This window comes from Trachypithecus francoisi, unplaced genomic scaffold (genome assembly GCF_009764315.1).
Source record: "Trachypithecus francoisi isolate TF-2019V2 unplaced genomic scaffold, Tfra_2.0 Lachesis_group6, whole genome shotgun sequence".
Classification (NCBI taxonomy): Eukaryota; Metazoa; Chordata; class Mammalia; order Primates; family Cercopithecidae; genus Trachypithecus; species Trachypithecus francoisi.
In genome coordinates this window covers 85,482,471-85,502,268 of record NW_022681471.1, presented here as the reverse complement: position 1 = coordinate 85,502,268, position 19,798 = coordinate 85,482,471, and the positions used below count along the sequence as shown (strand labels likewise).

At 40.3% G+C, this 19,798-nt stretch overlaps 1 pseudogene; it reads left to right on the top strand.

The window, feature by feature from the left end:
- The window catches only part of LOC117077768, a 34,001-nt pseudogene extending 16,507 nt beyond the window's left edge, over nt 1-17,494 (top strand).
- The last annotated feature ends 2,304 nt before the right edge of the window (nt 17,495-19,798 follow it).

Sequence of the window (19,798 nt, the reverse complement as noted above, 5' to 3'; positions counted from 1 at the left end):
TCTTTTTTTTTTTTTTTTTTGGAGTCTCACTCTGTTGCCAGGCTGGAGTGCAGTGGCACGATCTCGGCTCACTGCAACTTCTGCCTCCTGGGTTCAAGTGATTTTCCTGCCTCAGCCTCCAGAGTAGCTGGGACTACAGGTGCCCACCACCACGCTCAGCTGATTTTTGTATTTTTTAGTAGAGACGAGATTTCGCCATGTTGGCCAGGATAGTCTCTATCGCCTGACCTGTAATCCGTCCACCTCAGCCTCCCAAAGTGTTGGGATTACAGGCACCTGCCACCACGCCCGGCTAATTTTCGTATTTTTAGTAGAGACAGGGTTTCACCATGTTGGCCAGGCTGGTCTCAAACTCCTGACTTCTGGTGATTCACCTGCCTCGGCCTCCCAAAGTGCTGGGATTACAGGTGTGAGCCACTGTGCCTGGTCAGTTTTCTTTTCTTAAGGTGTCTTTGTCTGGTTTTGGTACCAGGATAATGCTGGTCTTGTTAAAGGGTTAGGAAGTGTTTCCTCTTCCTCCATTTTTTGGAAGAGTTTGAGAAGAATTGGTATTAATTATTCTTTAAATGTTTGGTAGAATTTACCAGTGAAGCAATCAGATCCTGGGTTTTTCTTCTTTGGGAGATTTTTGATTACTGATTCAATTGCCTTACTTGTTATTGGTCTGTTCAGATTTTCTACTTTTTCACAGCCCAGTTTTAATAGGTTGTATGTTTGTAGAAATTTATCAGTTTCTTCTAGGTTATCCAAATTGTTGGCATATAATTGTGCACAGAAGTCTCTTATAATCCATTATATTTCTTTGGTATCAGTTGTAACGTTTCCTCTTTCATTTCTGATTTTATATGTATATTCTTTCTGCTTTCTTTTTCTTTTTCTCTTTCTTTTTTTTTTTTGAGACGGAGTTTCACTCTTGTTTCTCAGGCTGGAGTGCAATGGCACGACCTCGGCTCACCACAACCTCCACCTCCCCGGTTCAAGTGATTCTCCTGCCTCAGCCTCCCAAGTAGCTGGGACTACCAGCATGCACCACCATGCCCAGCAAATTTTGTATTTTTAGTAGAGATGGGGTTTTACCATGTTGGTTAGGCTGGTCTCGAACTCCTGATCTCAGGTGATCTGCCCACCTCTGCCTTCCAAATTGCTGGGATTACAGGCATGATCCACCGCACCCAGTCTACTTTGTTTTTTCTTCGTCTAGCTAAAGATTTGATTTTATTTGTATTCTCAAAAAACTAACTCTTAGTTGTATTGATTTTTTTCTATTGCTTTTCTAGGCTCTATTTCCTTTATCCTCTGATCTTTGTTATTTCCTTCCTTATGCTAACCTTGGAATTAGTTTGCTCTTCTAGTTCCTTGTGGTGTAAGGTTAGGTTGTTTATTTGAGATGTTTCTTTTTTCTTCATGTATGTGTTCACTGTTATAAACTTTCCTCTTAGAACTGTCTCCCCGGGCCTCAGTTTCCTTACCTATAATGGCGAGGGGAAACAATAGCACCTGCTTCATAAGCCCTCTCAATTTCCATCCTGTATGCCTTTTCTTCCACCACACCTCATTGCTCAAGATCTAACTTGATCTAATTTGGACTGTTGGGTCACATTACTCTGAATTAACTGACCCAAACCCCCTTCTAGAGAATTCACATCCTGGAGCAGAGGGAAAACTGGCAGGCAACAAGTGATGTCAAGGAGGCTCTCTTAAGCAACAATGCACAATTACAGAGCTGAATCCAAATTTCATTCATCATCCAACCATTTATGCACCTGAATTCATGCAGTGAATGGCCAGTCTGGAAGCAGGGGGCTAGAGAGTGGACTTGAGGTTGTTCATTTGAGGGTTTTTGAGATTGAAACAGGAAAGTGGCATAGGATGAGGAAAGAAGGTGGATTTGAAAGGCAGAACGGAGAAGGTCAACTAGACTTGGTGGATTAGCTATGAGGAAACAGGAGGATTTTAGGCTGCACATAAGGCAGAGAACACAGAGGAAATTGCACAAGTTTAAGGGGGTGATTAAGACAAAAATAAGTGCCAGAGGAACTCTGAGCGCTGAGAAATCAGTGTGGGATAGAATGGGCAGAAACATGTAAAATGAGGAGTATCATTATGAGGAGGAGGGATTCGGGCTAAGACTCACTGTGTGACTTTGGGCCAGTCACTATCTTTCTCTGGTCCTTTAGGTTTCCACCTGCTAAACTGGGAGATGGAGAATGATAATTGTGAGGAATGAATTATATAAGAGAATATTCAAGGAATGTCTAGCCCTGTAGGCAATATGGATGGGAAGCATGTGGCGGATGTGCTTGGTTCAGGGTGGGGTGGGGCTGGGCTGCCATTTGGGCAACAGCAATGCCACAGGCAGGAGGACACACATACATGCAGACAAAAGAGTGCGTGGGTGAGGGGAAATGTGACCTGGACACTTGCATGCTGGATTTGAGGAGCTCAAAGGCCAAGGCAGTCAGAAGCCAAGGCAGTCAAATCAGTGTTACCCTGGGAGGCCCTGTCTTGGAAGTCAGCAGAGAGGGGCTTCTTTGGACTGTGACTCCTAGACTACCAATTCCCCAGGAAATACCCAGGTCTGCAAGGCCCAAGTCCTCTGGGTTTTGATCCCAAGTCACCACCAGAATTGCTGTGTGAAGCTAAGTCTGTTCTGAACCACTCTGGGTCCAGGTTCCTCATATGAACAACACAAAAAGGCATGTGTGTGTTGGTGGGGAGGTGGACGAAACATTTCCAAAGGTCCCCTCCCGGTTTATTTTGCTTCAGTTCCGTGACCCTAAGCCCTTTTTTAAAAGTCTAGTCCTGTCTCCATTCCTACTTTGTTGTGTCCTTGAGTCAGCTGCTGGACCTCTCAGAGCTTATTTTCACATCAGAAGTATCTCTAATCTCCTGATTGGACAGGAGAGTCTCTAACATCCAATGATGTTCCCTGAAGGACTCTCACCCTCATCTTAACCTGGAAGCTTCAGATAAATAATAAAAGTGAGATGCTAGTTACAGATAACTCCAGTTCTGAATCTTCCATCTTTTTTCACTGCCCTCCACTCCAGACTGTCAGGAGCTTGCAGCACTGGCTCAATTGCCAAACTGGTTGCTATGACAACATTACAAATAACTCAGATGCAGATGAAGATTTTAACCAAGAGCTGCTGGGCCAAGGGCTTCTTGCTTCCTCCTTAGACCAGATGAGGGAAAATCCAAAAAATTATTTGGGACCAAGTCATTCTCTAGCTCAGAAGCCTGCCAAGGCTCCTCAATGTCAAGAATAGTAAAATCCTGGCATCCAAGCCCCCCACCCCTCACAAAACTTGATTTAAATCTTTCCAATCACTTGCTTCCATTAAAAATGATCACTTCTGTTTTTTTGAAACCTACATCTACCATGTCTTTTGTTGAATGCTTTATATATAGTACCTGCAGAAATCTTCCCAGAACTCCAGCAAGTAGACATTATTATTAGACATTATTATTCTCACTTTACAAAGGAGAACATTAAGGTCCATGGATACAAGTGAGTTGAGTAAAGAGGTCAGAGAGTAAGAATTCAAACTCAAATCCATAAGATTCCCAAACACATGCTGTTTCCATTGTCAGTGGTTCACAGATGTTGCTCTACAGACCTGACATATGCAAATAGTCTGTGGCAGATTTGGGTTTCCATTCAAGAAGACTGAATGCATTTATCTCCTCTAACTCTCGAGATCCTAAAAATTAAGAGCAAAGGAATCAAATGTATAATCTCACAACTCCAAAGAAAGCTGGAGGAGTTCCCATCAGTGGTGAAGAGATTTCAATAACTTTCTGGCAAGCAGAAAGGGGTGGGGGGGTGGTAACGGAGAAAGCAGGGCAGGGGAAGGAATGAGCAGAGTCCACATGTGGGAAGAGATCCACCAGGAGAGAGCTCATCTACCTGCCAAATCCTGGAGAGGCACAGTAAAGGTATCCTGATGGTGGGAGCAAGACATAAAGGCTCAACCAGGGGATAATTGAAAGTGTATATTGGTAGCCGGGCGAGGTGGCGGGCGCCTGTAGTCCCAGCTACTCGGGAGGCTGAGGCAGGAGAATGGCGTGAACCCGGGAGGCGGAGCTTGCAGTGAGCTGAGATCCGGCCACTGCACTCCAGTCTGGGCGACAGAGCGAGACTCCGTCTCAAAAAAAAAAAAAAAAAAAAAAGAAAGTGTATATTGGAACAGTTGATCTCCCTCCACCTTCCCTTACTTCATGGGTAGAAATCACAAGAGCCAAGTATCTACACTCCAGCAAAATATCAGAGAGTTCACCAAAGAAATCAAACAGTCCCAGAGCAATGGCCTCCATGTTCTGTATTTAGTGGTCCTCTGACAGATTGTGCAAGTCTCCATCCAGTCACCTTAAAGTCCAATAGTAGACTTGACAAGCACCTTCCCCTTACACAGAGCTCCAAGTCAGCATTTTATTGTGTTCTTCTTAAATCAGTGGGCTGATATGTTTGCACATTTATGAAAAAATATGCTCATAGGTTTATAAATGAACTGATGAAGCAAATGTGAAAAACAAAGGCTAGGCACATTCAAGTGGAAAAAAATCAAGCAATTATTAAAACCAGAAACATTAAAAAAATTAAAGGTAATTACACTACGTGTCTTGACTTTGTAGTGACTACTGATTTACTAGGAATTGGAATATAAACCTATTAAAAGAGTAAATGGAGGGAAAATAGGGGATAAAAAAGAGATAAATCCTCTTCTACCATAAGGAGATGTCAAAAGATAATGTCTCAAATTGCTAAGTTATAAAAATAGTAATATAAGTGTATTATGAAGAATATTATGAAGAATCATGGTGGTCCATCACTTAAAACTCCTTTCAGCCATAAGTAAAAACAAACAAACAAACAAACAAAAAACACCCAACTGACAGTGTCTTAAACACATATGGCTCTATTTATTCATTTATTTATTTATTTATTTATTTATTTTTCAGTTAACAGGAAGGGTGGCATGGGTTCAGCTGCTCGATGATGTTATCAAGAAATCAGGCTCTTTCTGACTTTCTTCCTTAACATGTTGTCTTCATCCTCATGCTAATCCCTACAAGGTCACAAGATGGTTGTTATAGCTCCAGACAGCACGACTATATTCAAAGCAGAAATAAGGAAGGGGATGGCATTAGCTGTGTAAGTGTCTTTGTTCAGGAAGTAAAAGGCCCCCAGCAAACATCTCATTGGCTACAGTTGGATAATACAGCCATCCTTAGCTACAAAGGAAACTAAGAAAGCAAACAGCTGGTTGTTTAGCCTCTGAATTGGAGGTGGCAAAGGAGAAGGGATTTGGGAATGGTAAATTCTGAAGAGACAGTTAAAAGTGTTGAAAGTCGTTTCCTGCAGGACGTACAGTGGGAAGAAGTGCTACAGGATATTGCTAGGTTTTGTTATGTGCCCGTTAGTAGCATTTTATTTCTTTTAATGATGCACATATATTACTTTGATAAAAACTAAAATTTAAGTGTTGGCTGGGCAGGGTGGCTCACACCTGTAATCCCAGCACTTTGGGAGGCCAAGGGCGGTGGATCACGAGGTCAGGAGTCGAAACCAGCCTGACTAACATGGTGAAACCCCGTCTCTACTAAAAATACAAAAATTAGCCAGGCATAGTAGCACACAACTGTAATCCCAGCTACTCAGGAGGCTGAGGCAGGAGAATCACTTGAACCTGGGAGGCGGAGATTGCAGTGAGCCAAGATTGCACCACTGCACTCCAGCCTGGGCGACAGAGCGAGACTGTCTCAAAAAAAAAAAAAAAAAAAAATTAAGTGTTATGGTTTTATGAAAAAAATTTTTTAAAAATAAAAGCTGGTAGAAGTTTTCTGTCTCCAGAGGAAACGATGTCAATTCACCGTGGAAGCAAACTTACCAGAATAGTCTTTTTACTTAAACTAAGGTCTCTCAGGTACTCCCACTGATCTTAGAGAAAGTTGTGCTATCACTATTAATCTAAATGTGACTGGTGGAAACCAGGACAGCTCTGTGATGTAGTTATGTGGGTTGACTGTGGTTAGACAGTCCTGGTGCCATTTCCTATTCCATTTATTAGCTTTGTGACCCTGAGTGAATGACACCTGGAAGCCTTACTTTCCTTTTTTTATGAAATGAAGATAATTCTAGTGCCCAATACAGAGTAAGCACTCAGAAAATATTACCTACTATGATTAAAATGTTAAATGTGGCCGGGCGCAGTGGCTCAAGCCTGTAATCCCAGCACTTTGGGAGGCCGAGACGGGTGGATCACGAGGTCAGGGATAGAGACCATCCTGGTCTACACGGTGAAACCCCGTTTCTACTAAAAAAAATACAAAAAAAACTAGCCGGGCGAGATGGCGGGCGCCTGTAGTCCCAGCTCCTCGGGAGGCTGAGGCAGGAGAATGGCGTAAACCCGGGAGGCGGAGCTTGCAGTGAGCTGAGATCCGGCCACTGCACTCCAGCCTGGGCTACAGAGCGAGACTCCGTCTCAAAAAAAAAAAAATTGTTAAATGTTTTGGACCGAGCGCGGTGGCTCACTCCTGTAATCCCAGCACTTTGGGAGGCCAAGGAACTCCCACCTGAGGTTGGGAGTTCAAGACCAGCCTGACCAAATGGAGAAACTCCGTCTCTACTAAAAACACAAAATTAGCTGGGCGTGGTGGCGCATGCCTGTAATCTCAGCTACTCGGGAGGCTGAGAAAGGAGAATCGCTTGAACCTGGGAGGGGCAGGTTGTAGGGAGCCAAGATGATGCCATTGCACTCCAGTCTGGGCAACAAGAGCAAAACTCCGTCTCAAAAAAAAAACAACAATAAGTTAAATGTTCTGTGTAGTGACGAAATCTGGGTGTACTCTAACAATATTATGCTTCCACTGAGTTAATTTATTTTTTATCCCCAACAGATTTGGACTAGACTTGCTGAAAATCATTATGTGTTCTTGAGAGATGTGTGTGCATACAAATGGCCAACAGACACGTGAAAAAATGAACAAAATCATTAATCATTATGTAAATGTTAATTAAAACCAGAATGAGGCATCACCTCACACCTGTCAGGAAGGCTAGTATCAAAAAGACAAAAAATAACAAGTGTTGACAAGGATGCAGAGAAAAGGCAACCCTTGTATGCTGTTGATGGGAGTGTAAATTAGTAGAGTCATCATGGAAAATTGTGTGGACGTTCTACAAACTAAAAATATAACTACCACATGATCTAGAAATCCCACTACTGGATATACAGCCGAAGGATTTGAAATCAGTATGTCAAAGAGATATCTGCACTTCCATATTTATTGCAACATTATTCACAATAGCCAAGATACGGAATCACCCTAAATGTCCATTAACAAATGAATGGATTAAGAAAATGTATACATTCACAATGAAATACTATTTAGTATTTCAAAAGAAGGAAATCCCGCCATTTGCAACAAAAAAGATGAACCTGGAGGATATTATGCTACATAAAATATGCTAGGTACAGAAAGTCAAGTACTGCATGAGCTCACTTATATTTGGAATCTAAAACTTAATATACCTGTTAATCAAGCTTAATATACCTGTTAATCAAACTTATAGAAGCAGAGAACAGCATAGTGGTTACCAGGGGCCAGGGGTTAAGGGGAATTGAAAGATGTTGGTCAACAGATACAAAATTCAGTTAGACAGGAGGAATAAATTTTTTTGAGATCTATTGCACAGCATGGTGAGTATAGTTAATAATAATAATGTATTGCATATTTCAAAATTGCTAAGAGAGCAAATTTCAAATTTTCTCACTACAAAAATTGATAAGTATTTGAGGTGATGGATATGTCAATTCACTTGATCTAATTACTTCACACTGTATACATATATTATAACATCATATTGTACCTCATAAATATATACAATTCTAATTTTTCAACTAATAATTTAAAAGTTTAAATAAAAAGGAAATTATGTAGCCCAGAAAGGAATGAGATACTATACACAAAGTGTTGAAAAAAAAAACAAAAAATCTTCCAACCAAGAATACTATATCTTGCAATATAGTCCTTCAAAAACGAAGGAGAAATGAAGACTTTCTCACACAAATAAAAGCTGAGAAATTTCGGCTGGGCGCGGTGGCTCAAGCCTATAATCCCAGCACTTTGGGAGGCCGAGACGGGTGGATCACGAGGTCAGGAGATCGAGACCATCCTGGCTAACACGGTGAAACCCCGTCTCTATTGAAAAATACAGAAAACTGGCCGGGCGAGGTGGCGGGCACCTGTAGTCCCAGCTACTCGGGAGGCTGAGGCAGGAGAATGGCATAAACCCGGGAGGCGGAGCTTGCAGTGAGCTGAGATCCGGCCACTGCACTCCAGCCTGGGCGACAGAGCGAGACTCCATCTCAAAAAAAAAAAAAAAGCTGAGAAATTTCATCAGTACCAGATCTTCCTTACAAGAAATGCTAAAGAGAGTTATTCAAGTTGAAACAAAAGGATGCTAAACATAAACATGATAGCATAAGAAAGTATGAAACTCATTGATAAAGGTAAATATATAGACAAATACAGAAAATTATACTACTGTAATGATGGTGGCTTAACCACTTTTAATTCCAGTATGAGTTGAAAGATTAAAATATTAAAAATAATAACTAAAATATATTTAAATGTACACAATGTGAGTAGGTGAAAATCTTGACAATAAGACAATAAAATGTATGGGGTGGAAAAGTTACAATGCAGCATATATGTATGCAGTTGAATTGAAGTTGTTATCAGCTTAAAATAGGCTGTTATAAAATTTTTAATATAAATTCCAAGGTAATGACAACCACAAAAAATACCTGTACAGGAAACACAAAAGGAAAAGAGAAAGGAATCAAATCATATCAATACAAAAAATAAAACAAACAAACAAAAAGGAATACAACAAGAGAAGAAAAGACAGACAAAAGAACTATAGGACTAACACAAAACAATTAACGAAGTGGCAATTGTAAATTCTTCATCAATAATTACCTTAATGCAAATGAACTAAACTCCCAAGTGGAAAAGCATACAGTAACTGAACATATTAAAAAAGAAAAGAGCAAACTACATGCTGTTTAAAAGAAACTCGCTTTAGATTTAAGGACACACAGAGGCTGAAAGTAATGGCATGGAAAAAAATCTCATGCAAATGGTAAACAAAAGAAAGAAGGGGTGGCAATACTCATATCAGACAAATAATAATTTAGTCAAAAATTGTCACAAGTGACAAGGAAGAACATTATATAATGATAAAAAGACTAATCTTCCAGAAAGATATCATCGTTACAAATACATATGCACCTAACATCAGTTCACTTAATTTCATAAAGCAAACATTGACAGGAAGAAATAGACAGCAATACAATAATAGTAGGATACTTCAATATCCCACTTTCATAATGTATAAAACACCCAGATGGAAGATCAATAGGGAAAGAGAGGACTTAAATAACACCATAGACCAAATGGACGTAAGAGACACATACAGAATATTCCACCCAACAACAGTAGAATACATATTTTTTTTTTTTTTTTGAGACAGAGTCTTGCTCTGTCACCCAGGCTGGAGTGCAGTGGCGCAATCTCGGCTCACTGCAAGCTCCGCCTCCCGGGTTCCCGCCATTCTCCTGCCTCAGCCTCCGAGTAGCTGGGACTACAGGCGCCCGCCACCACGCCCGGCTAGTTTTTCGTATTTTTAGTAGAGACGGGGTTTCACCGTGTTAGCCAGGAGGGTCTCGATCTCCTGACCTCGTGATCCACCCGCCTCGGCCTCCCAAAGTGCTGGGATTACAGGCTTGAGCCACCGCGCCCGGCCAGAATACACATTTTTTTAAGTGCACATGGAAGAATCTCGAAGATAGACCACATGTTAGGTCAAAAACATTTCTTAGCAAATTTAAGATTGAAATAATACCAGATAAGTGGCCGGGCGCGGTGGTTCAAGCCTGTAATCCCAGCACTTTGGGAGGCCGAGACGGGCGGATCACAAGGTCAGGAGATTGAGACCATCCTGGCTAACACGGTGAAACCCCGTCTCTACTAAAAAATACAAAAATCTAGCCGGGTGAGGTGGCGGGCGCCTGTAGTCCCAGCTACTCGGGAGGCTGAGGCAGGAGAATGGCGTGAACCCGGGAGCCGGGCTACAGAGCGAGACTCCGTCTCAAAAAAAAAAAAAAAAAAAAAAAGGAAATCGTACCAGATAAGTTTTCTGATGATAGTGAAATAAAACTAAAAATCAATAGCAGAAGGAAAACTGAAAATTTTCAAATATGTGGAAATTAAACAACATTCTTTTGGAACAGCCATTAGGTCAAAGAAATCAAAAAGGAAATGAGAAGGTACCACAAGTCAAATGAAAATGAGAACAAAACATATCCAAACTAATGGAATGTAGCGAAAGCAGTACTGAGAGAGAAGCTTATAGGAAGAAATGCTTACATTAGAAAAGAAAAAATATCTCAAGTAAACAACCTGTCTTTCAACTCAAGGAGCTAGAAAAAAAAAGAACAAACTATGCCCAAAGTTAGGAAAAGGAAAGAAATAACAATAATTGGAGCAGAAATAAACAAACTGGAAAAGAGAAAATCAACAGAAAAAATGAACAAAACTAAAAATTTTTTTAAAGATAAGCAAAATTGACTAAAAATGATTGAAGACTCAAATAAATAAAATCATAAATGAAAGAAGAGACATTACAACAGAAATAAAATAAACACAACAGAAATAAAAAGGATCATAAGAGACTACTGTGAACAATTATATGCCAGAAAACTGGATAAACTAGAGGAAGAGTTTATTTAATGGATAAATTCCTACAAATGTACAACCTACTAAGACTAAAGCATGAAGAAATAGAAAATCTGAGCAGAACTATAGTTAGTAAGGACTTTGAGTCAGTAATAAAAAAACCTCCCAACAAAGAAAAGCCCAGAACTAGATGGCTTCACTGGTGAATCCTAATAAAAATTAAAGAAGAATTAATGCCAATTCTTCTCAAACTCGTCCAAAAAATGAAGAAGAGGGAATGCTTAAAACCCATTTTATGGGACCAGCATTACCCTGATACAAAGCCAGACATTACTATAAAAGAAAACAACAGGCCAATATCTCTGATGAATATAGACGTAAAAATCCTCAATAAAATACTACAAAACTGAATCAGACAGCACATTAAAAGGATTATACACCATGTCCAAGTGGGATTTATCCCTGGGATGTAAGGATTTCTAAATTTTACTTCCCACACAACACCAATGTATCAAAGATGTTTTAACGATGAAAATCAATTAATGCGATACACCACATTAGTAGAATAAAAGCTAAAAAAATCACATAATTATCTCAACAGATGCACAAAAAGCATTTAAGAAAATTGCAAATTAAAACCACACTGAGATACCATCTTACATAAGCCAGAAAGACTTTTATTAAAAAGTTAAAAACCAGCACATGTTGGCATGGATGTAGAGAAAAAGGAACACTCATACACTGCTGGTGGGAATGTAAATTAGTTCAACCTCTGTAGAAAACAGTGTGGAGATATCTCAAAGAACTGAAAATAGAACTATCATTTGACCCAGCAATCCCACCTACTGGGTATCCCCCAAAGGAAAATAAATCATTATATTAGAAAGACAACCAGAACTTGTATGTTTATTGCAGCACTATTTACAATAGTAAAGTCATGAAACCAACCTAAGCATGCACCAGTAATGGAGTGGATCAAGAAAATGTGGCATATTCTGGACATAGAAATGGGCAAAGATTTCATGACAAAGATACCAAAATTAATTGCAACAAAAGCAAAAGTTTACAAATGGGAGCTAATTAAACTAAAGAGCTTCTGCACAGCAAAAGAAACTATCAACAGAGTAAACAGACAACCTAACAGAATGGGAGAAAATGTTTCCAAATTATGCATCCAACAAAGGTCTACTATCTAGCATCTATAGGGAACTTAAACAAATTTACAAGAAGAAGAACAACCCCATTAAAAAGTGGGCAAAGGACATGAACAGACGCTTCTCAAAAGAAGTCATACATGTGGCCAATAAGCATATGAAAAAAAAGTTTAGCATCGTTGATCATTAGAGAAATGCAAATCAAAACCGCAATGAGATACCATCTCACATCAGTCAGAATGGCTATTATTAAAAAGTCAAAAAATAACAAGTGCTGGCAAGGTTGTAGAGAAAAAGGATTGCTTATATCCTGTTGGTGGGAGTATAAAGTAGTTCAACCACTGTAAAAAGCAGTGGGGCAATTCCTCAAAGAGCTAAAAACAGAACTACTGGCCGGGTGCAGTGGCTCACGCCTATAATCCCAGCACTTTGGGAGGCTGAGGTGGGAGGATCACGAGGTCAGGGGTTCAAGACCAGCCTGGCCAACATGGTGAAACCCCGTCTCTACTAAAAATACAAAAATTACCCGGGCATGGTGGTGCATAGTCCCAGCTACTCGGGAGGCTGAGGTAGGAGAATCGCTTGAACCCAGGAGTCAGAGGTTGCAGTGAGCCGAGATCACGCCACTGCACTCCAGGCTGGGTGAAAGAGCGAGACTGTCTCAAAAACAAACAAAACAAACAAACAAAAAACAAAACAAAACCCAGAAATCCCATTACTGGGTATATTTCCAAAAGAATATAAATCATTCTATCATAAAGACACATGCACATGTATGTTCATTGCAGCACTATTCACAACAGCAAAGACATGGAATCAACTTAAATGCCCATCAGTGATAGTAGACTGGATAAAGAAAACGTGGTACATATACACCATGGAATACTATGCAACCATAACAAAGAACAAGATCATGTTCCTTGCAGGAACATGGATGGAGCTGGAGGCCATCATCCTTAGCAAACTAATACAGGAACAAAAAACCAAATACTGCATGTTCTCATTTACAAGTTGGAGTTAAATGAGAACACATGAACACATAGAGGGGAACAACAGACACTGCGGCCTACTGAAGGGTGGAGGATGGGAGGAGGGAGAGGACCAGCAAAAATAACTAATGGGTACTAGGCTTAATACCTGGGTGATGAAATAATCTGTACAACAAACACCTGTGACACATGTTTACCTATCTAACAAACCTGCACACATACCCCTGAACTTAAAAGTTAAGGGCTGGGCGCAGTGGCTCACGCCTGTAATCCCAGCACTTTGGGAGGCCGAGGTGGGTGGATCATCTGAGGTCAGGAGTTCAAGACCAGCCTGGCCAACATAGTGAAACCCTGTCTCTACTAAAAAATACAAAAGTTAGCTGGGCGTAGTGGCGAGCACCTATAATTCCAGCTACTTGGGAGACTGAGGCAGGAGAATCACTTGAACCCAGGAGGCAGAGGTTGCAGTGAGCCGAGATACACCACTGCATTCCAGCCTGGGCAACGAGTGAAACTCTATCTCAAAAAATAAATTACAAGATAAATAAATAAATGTTTAAAAAGAGAAAATGTGATATAGATACATCATGGAATACTATGCAATCATAAAAAAACAATGAAATCATTTCCTTTGCAGCAACATGGATGCAGTGGAGGCGATTATCCTAAGTGAACTCACATAGAAACAGAAAATCAAATATTGCATTTCTCATTTATTAAATGGGAGCTAAACAAAGGGTACACATGGACATAAAGATGGAGAAAATAGACTCTGAGGACTTCAAAAAGGGGGAGGCTGAGAGGGGGTGAGGGTTGAAAAATTACCTATTAGATATAAGTTCCAATATTTGGATGATGGGTACACTAGAAGCCCAACCCCCACTATTACTCATGTAATACCCATGTAACAAACAAGTGCATGTACCCTCTGGATCTAAAATAAAATTTAAAAAAATTAAAAAGAAAATTTAATACATTTTCATGATGAAATCTTTCAGCAAACTAGGAATAGAAGAAAAATACCTCAACGTAATAAAGGTCATAATGAAAAGCCCACAACAAACATACTCACAGTGAAAATAGAACTACCATATAATCCAGCAAGTCCATCTCTGGCTATTTATTCAAAAGATTTGAAATAAGGAACTTGGAGAGATATTTGCACTCCTATGTTCATCACATCATTATTCACAACCAAGATATGGAAACAACCTAAATGTCCATCAATCGATGAATGAATAAACTGTGGTATGTACATATGATGGAATATTATTCAGTGTTAAAAATGGAGGAAATCTTGCCACATATGACAACGTGAATGAACTTTGAGGACATTATGCTAAGTAAAATAAGCCAGTGATAGAACAAATACTGTGTGATTCTACTTAGATGAGGTATTTAAGATAATCAAAATCATAAAACCAGATAATAGAATGGTAGCGGCCAGGGATTGGGAAAAAGGGGAAATGAGGAGTTGCTATTCAATGGGTATCAAGTGTCAGTTATGCAAGATGAATAAGTTGTAGAGATATGTTATATGTCATGCCTATAGTTAACAATATTGTAAATTTTGTAAACTTAAAATTTGTTGAAAGTAGATCTCATGCTGTGTTTTTACTATAATGATTTTTTTTAGAAAGATATTTCATGCAAAGACTAACCAAAGGAGAGCAGAGAGAGATGGCTATACAAATATAAGGCAAAATAGACATTAAGGCAATAACTGTTACAAGAGACAAAGAAGGACATTAAATAATGATAAAATGGTCAGTGCACCAAAAAGTAGAACAATTATCAATATGTTCATTAAATATCAGATCTCCTAAATACAAAAAATAAACACTGACAGACTTGAACGGAGAAGGCCGGGCGTGGCGGCTCACGCCTGTAATCCCAGCACTTTGGGAGGCCAAGGCGGTGGATTACCTGAGGTCAGGAGTTCAAGACCAGCCTGGCCAACATGGTGAAACCCTATCTCTCCTGAAAATACAAAAAATTAGCTGGGCATGGTGGTGTGCACCTGTAATCCCAGCTACTTGGGAGGCTGAGGCAGGAGAATTGCTTGAACCCAGGAGGCAGAGGTTGCAGTGAGCTGAGATCGCACCATTGCACTCTAGCTTGGGCGACAGAGTGAGACTGTCTCAAAAAAGAAAAGAAGAAAGAAAAAAGAATTGAACAGAGAAATAAACAGAACTACAATAATAGTAGGGGGCTCCAAGACTACACATTCATATGGAAAAAACAACCATATGGAAGATCAATAAAAAAATAGAGGACTTGTACACACTATAGGCCAATTAGATACAACAGACATAAAACAGAACACTTACCCACCAATAGCAGAATACACATATTTCTCAAGTACACATGGAACATTCTCTAGGATAGACCATATGTTAAGCCACAAAACAAGTCAATAAATCTAAAAATATTGAAAACATACAAAGTATCTTTTTCTTTTTCTTTTCTTTTCCTTTTTTTTTTTTTTGAGACAGGGTCTCCCTCTGTCCCCCAGGCTGGAGTGCAGGGTCGCGATCTCAGCTCACTGCAACCTCCACCTCCCGGGTTCAAGTGATTCTCCTGTCGCAGCCTCCTGAGTAGCTAGGAGTACAGGCACACACCACCATGCCCAGCTAATTTTTGTATTTTCAGGAGAGGTGAGGTTTCACCATGTTGGCCAGGTTGGTCTCAAACTCCTGAGCTCAAGTGATCTGCCCACCTCAGCTACTCAAAGTGCTCGGATTACAGACATGAGCCACCACGCCCGGCATCTTTTCTAATCACAGTGGAATGAAACCAGAAATCAGCAGCAGAAGGAAAACTGGAAAATTACCAAACATGTGGAAATTGAACAAGTCAATTGTAAACAACCAATGGATCAAAGAAGAAATCACCAGGGAAATTAGGAAATATCTTGAGATGAATGAAAATGAAAATACAGGCTGGGTGCGGTGGCTCACGCCTTTAATCCCAGCACTTTGGGAGGCCAGGGTGGGCGGATCACCTGAAGTCAGGAGTTCAAGAGCAGCCTGGCCAACATGGCGAAACCCCGTCTCTACAAAGAATACAAAAATTAGCCGGGCTTGGTGGCACACACCTGTAATCCCAGCTACTTGGGAGGCTGAGGCAGGAGAATCGCTTGAACCCGGGAGATGAAAGTGGCAGTGAGGTGAGATCGCACCACTGCACTCCAGCCTGGATGACAGAGCAAGACTCCGTTTCAAAAAAAAAAAAAAAGAAAAGAAAAGAAAATAAAAAAGAAAAGAAAAAGAAAAAGAAAATGAAAATACAACTTACCAAAACTTGTAGGATGTGGCAACTGCACTGGAAAGGGAACTTTATAGCTGTAATCACTTATACTAAAAAAAAGAAAGATCTCAAATAAACAATCTAACTTTACACTGTAAGGCTCTAGAAAAATAAAAACAAAACAACCGAAAGCTAGAAGAAGGAAGGAAACAATGGAGCAGAGAAAAATGAAATAGTAAATAGAAAAATAATCGAGAAAATCAAGAATATCAAGAGTTGCTTCTTTGAGAAGATTAACAAAATTGACAAATTGTTAGCCAGATTAACTAAGAAAAAAAAAGAGAAGACCCAAATAACTAAAATCAGAAATAAACAGTGGACGTTAAAACCAATTTTACGGTTCCGCTGTGGCCTGCAGCCCAGGGACTGCTTCGAAACTACTGGGAGCGACTACTGCGGAAGCTTCCACAGAGTCGGCTGGGCTTTCCTAGTCCTCCGTGGGGACCAGCATTAGCAGTACAGGGCCCAGCATATTTACAGAGCCAGCAAATGATACCAGTGGAAATAATGAGAATTCCAGCCTTTTGTATAGTATCTTTTGGATTGCAGCTCCCAAAAACAGACGCACCACTGAAGTTAACTTGTGTAGGAGAAGAAACTCTCAGAAGCTTATTAAAGTTAAGAACAGTATAGGCGGGCGCGGAGGCTCACACCTGCAATCCCAGCACTTTGGGAGGCCGAGGTGGGCAGATTACGACGTCAGGAGATCGAGACCAGCCTGACCAGTATCGTGAAACCCCGTCTCTACTAAAAATACAAAAAATTAGCCGGGCGTGGTGGCATGTGCCTGTAGTCCCAGCTACTCGGGAGGCTGAGGCAGAAGAATCACTTGAACCCGGGACGCGGAGGTTGCAGTGAGCCGAGGTCGCGCCACTGCACTCCAGCCTAGGTGACAGAGCCAGACTTTGTCTCAAAAAGAAAATGAAAAAAAAAGAACAATACAGATGTTTGTCCTGAATGTGGTCACCTGAAACAGAAATATGTCCTTTGTGGCTACTGCTATGAGAAAGTGCACAAGGAGACTGCAGAAATCAGACGACAGATAGGGAAACAAGAAGGGGGGCCTTTTTAGGCTCCCACCATAGAGACTATGGTGCTGTACACGGGAGAGACACCGTCTGAACAAGATCAGGGCAAGAGGATCATTGAACGAGACAGAAAGCGACCATCTTGGTTCACCCAGAATTGACACCAAAGATGTTAAAAGGATAACTTCACAGTAAATCATTTCTCCTGAAATAGAGGAAGATTCTTTATGTTGTTGTGCTTGTTTTTTAATTATCAGTATAGTTTAACACATTCTTGTTTTTTTTTTTTTTTTTTTTGAGATGGAGTCTTGCTCATCACCCAGGCTGGAGTGCAGTGGCGCGATCTCGCCTCACTGCAAGCTCCGCCTCCCGGGTTCACGCCATTCTCCTGTCTCAGCCTCCCGAGTAGCTGGGACTACAGGCGCCTGACAACGTGCCCGGCTAATTTTTTGTATTTTTAGCAGAAACAGAGTTTCACCCTGTTAGCCAAGATGGTCTGGATCTCCTGATCTTATGATCCGCCCGCCTCATCCTCCCAAAGTGCTGGGATTACAGGCGTGAGCCACCTCGCCCAGCCTAGTTTAACACATTCTTTCTAAGCAGTTTTGTGTGGGATAATTTGAAGAATATATTATGAGTAAACGCTGAAAATTTTGTTTATCCAAAGGCTCAATGGATTATGTTCTATTACATATAAGGATTAAGTAAACATCAAATTTCCAGAACAAAAATAAAAAATTTAAAATTCATAGCAAGAAAAAAAACAATTTTACAGAAATATAAAGGATCTTAAGAGACTGCTGTGAATAATTATAGGTCAACAAATTGGATAACCTAGATGAAAGGGACAAATTCCCAGAAAACAAACCCACCAAAACGGAATCATGCGGAAATAGAAAATCTGAACAAATCTATAATTAGCAAGGACACTGAATCAGCTATCAAAAACCTCCCAAAAGAAAACCTCAGGACCCTATGGGTTCACTCATGGATTCTACAAAGCATTTAAAGAAGAACACAAATATCCCTGAAACTCTTCCAAAAAAAAATTGAAGAGGAGGGAAAACTTCTAAACTCATTTAATGAGACTAGCATTCTGATACCAAAGCCAGACAAAGGCACTACAAGAAAACTATAGACCAATATCTCTGATAAACATTGATTCAAAAATGTTCAACAAAATAATAGCAAACAGAGTTCAACAGCACATTAAGAGAATTATACATCATGACAAGTGGATTTATTACTGAAATGCAAGGTTGGTTCAACATATGAAAATCAATCAATGTAATAAACCACATTAACAGAATAATGGAAAAAGTCCACATTATCACCTCAACTAACACAGAAAAACATTTGACAAAATTTAACAGCCACTTACGATAAAAACACTCTATAAAGTAGGAATGAATAGCAGGAAAATACCTCAAGATACTAAAGGCCATATATGAAAAGCCCACAGCTAACATCATACTTAACAGTGGAAGATTCAAAACGTTTCCTATAAGATGAGAAACAAACAAGGATTTGCACTATCATCACTTCTATTCAACATGGTATTGGAAGTTCTAGCCAGAGCAATTAGAAAATAAAAAGAAATAAGAGGCATCCAAATTAGAAAGGAAGAAATAGTTATGTCTAATGATATGATCTTATATGCAGACAATCATAAAGATTACACATACAGACACACACAGAGAGACACACACATACCTGTTAGAACTAAAAAATAAATTTAGTGAAGTTGCAGAATACAGAATCAACACACAAAAATCAGTTTCATTTCTCTAACAATGAACAATTTGAAAAGGAAATTAAAGGCCGGGCGCGGTGGCTCAAGCCTGTAATCCCAGCACTTTGGGAGGCCGAGACGGGCAGATCACGAGGTCAGGAGATCGAGACCATCCTGGCTAACTCAGTGAAACCCCGTCTCTACTAAAAATACAAAAAACTAGCCGGGCGAGGTGGCGGGCACCTATAGTCCCAGCTACTCGGGAGGCTGAGGCAGGAGAATGGCGTGAACCCAGGAGGTGGAGCTTGCAGTGAGCCAAGATCCGGCCACTGCACTCCAGCCTGGGGGACAGAGCGAGACTCCGTCTCAAAAAAAAAAAAAGAAAAGGAAATTAATTTTAAAATTCTATTTAGAATAGCATCAAAAGGCCAGGCACAGTGGCTCACACCTGTAATCCCAGCGCTTTGGGAGGCTGAGGCGAGCAGATCACCTGAGGTCAGGAGTTTGAGACTAGCCTGGCCAACATGGCAAAACCCTGTCTCTCCTAAAAATACAAAAATTAGCCAGGCGTGGTGGGGCATACCTGTAATCCCAGCTACTCGGGAGTCTGAGGCAGGAGAATAGCTTGAACCCGGGAGGCAGAGGTTGCAGTGAGCCAAGATTGTGCCACTGCACTCTAGCCTGGGCAACAGATACTACAAATACTACAAAGTGTTGCTGAAGAAAACTGAACTGAACTGTGTTCATGGATTGGAAAATAATATTGTTAAAATGTCAATAGTACACAAAGTGATCTACAGATTTATTGCAATCAGTATCAAAGTCACAATAGTATTTTTT